Source organism: Schistocerca serialis, chromosome 3, assembly GCF_023864345.2.
Source record: "Schistocerca serialis cubense isolate TAMUIC-IGC-003099 chromosome 3, iqSchSeri2.2, whole genome shotgun sequence".
Taxonomy (NCBI): Eukaryota; Metazoa; Arthropoda; class Insecta; order Orthoptera; family Acrididae; genus Schistocerca; species Schistocerca serialis.
In genome coordinates, this window is record NC_064640.1 from 516,869,388 (window position 1) to 516,871,102 (window position 1,715).

Here is a 1,715-nt window from a genome sequence, read left to right on the forward strand (position 1 = left end):
CACACTCAACAAAATCATTAACACAAGGAAGTTAAGACTAAAAACTCGTACATTATACAAGCAAGGTACCAATAAACACAAAGGGAAACCTACGCTTCTGTATCTCCAAACTAATAACGCCATACACAATACATATACTAATTGATCAAAATTATCTGGATAACTGTTAGTGGACATTAATGTGGCGCGTGTTCACCTTGGTCTTTATGACCGCTTGAACTCCACTGGTGACACTTTTTAATGAGGTGTCTCAATGTCTGCATTACATTGCATTACATTTATCGTTTTACATGGATCCCTAGGAGAGAAGTCTCTGAGATGTGGAAAGAGTCAAATGGGTTTTATTTTTTACTCAGATACATGGACATTGTACAATTCTAAGGCAGAGTTATCAGCTTTAATCCTTGTGCAGACATTCATCGACGGAGTAGAAGGAGATGGCCAACAGGAAAATCTTTCAGAATGAGATTTTCACTCTGCAGCGGAGTGTGCGCTGATATGAAACTTCCTGGCAGATTAAAACTGTGTGCCGGACCGAGACTCGAACTCGGGACCGTTGCCTTTCGCGGGCAAGTGCTCTACCAACTGAGCTACCCAAGCACGACTCACGCCCCGTCCTCACAGCTTTACTTCTGCCAGTACCTCGTCTCCTACCTTCCAAACTTTACAGAAGCTCTCCTGCGAACACTGCAGAACTAGCACTCCTGAAAGAAAGGATATTGCGGAGACAAGGCTTAGCCACAGCCTGGGGGATGTTTCCAGAGTGAGATTTTCACTCTGCAGCGGAGTGTGCGCTCATATGAAACTTCCTGGCAGATTAAAACTGTGTGCCGGACCGAGACTCGAACTCGGGACCTTTGCCTTTCACGGGCAAGTGCTCTACCAACTGAGCTACCCAAGCATGAGTCACGCCCCGTCCTCACAGCTTTACTTCTGCCAGTACCTCGTCTCCTAACTTCCAAACTTAACAGAAGCTCTCCTGCAAACCCTGCAGAACTAACTGTAAAGCTGTGAGGACGGGGCGTGAGTCGTGCTTGGGTAGCTCAGTTGGTAGAGCACTTGCCCGCGAAAGGCAAAGGTCCCGAGTTCGAGTCTCGGTCTGGCACACAGTTTTAATCTGCCAGGAAGTTTCATATCAGCGCAAACGCCGCTGCAGAGTGAAAATCTCATTCTGGAAACATCCCCCAGGCTGTGACTAAGCCATGTCTCCGAAATATCCTTTCTTTCAGGAGTGCTAGTTCTGCAGGGTTCGCAGGAGAGCTTCTGTAAAGTTTGGAAGGTAGGAGACGAGGTACTGGCAGACGTAAAGCTGTGAGGACGGGGCGTGAGTCGTGCTTGGGTAGCTCAGTTGGTAGAGCACTTGCCCGCGAAAGGCATAGGTCCCGAGTTCGAGTCTCGGTCCGGCACACTGTTTTAATCTGCCAGGAAGTTTCAGGAAAATCTTTAATTCACTCTGAAACCGATCTTTATCACTTACCAGACCTTTGATGTGCTCTGGTAAGTTACTGAATATATGAGTACCCTTACATTTGACTCCTTTTTGTACTAATGTTAAGCTTTTGTAGTCCTTATACAGATTGTTTTTGGTTCTGGTATTATAATCATGTTTTGCACTATTTTGTGTAAAAAGAGACATATTGGAAATGAGAAAGGACATCAATGAGTATATGTACTGAGAAGTAGTAGTTACAATACCAAGTTTCTTAAAGAGAGCT

The 1,715-nt window shown here is 45.3% G+C and overlaps 1 non-coding gene across 1 annotated transcript; it reads right to left on the bottom strand.

Moving 5' to 3' along the window:
- Positions 1–827: 827 nt before the first annotated feature.
- On the bottom strand, positions 828–902 carry Trnas-uga (transfer RNA serine (anticodon UGA)). The gene has a single exon. It is a non-coding gene; the product is annotated as a tRNA-Ser (tRNA).
- Positions 903–1,715: the final 813 nt, after the last annotated feature.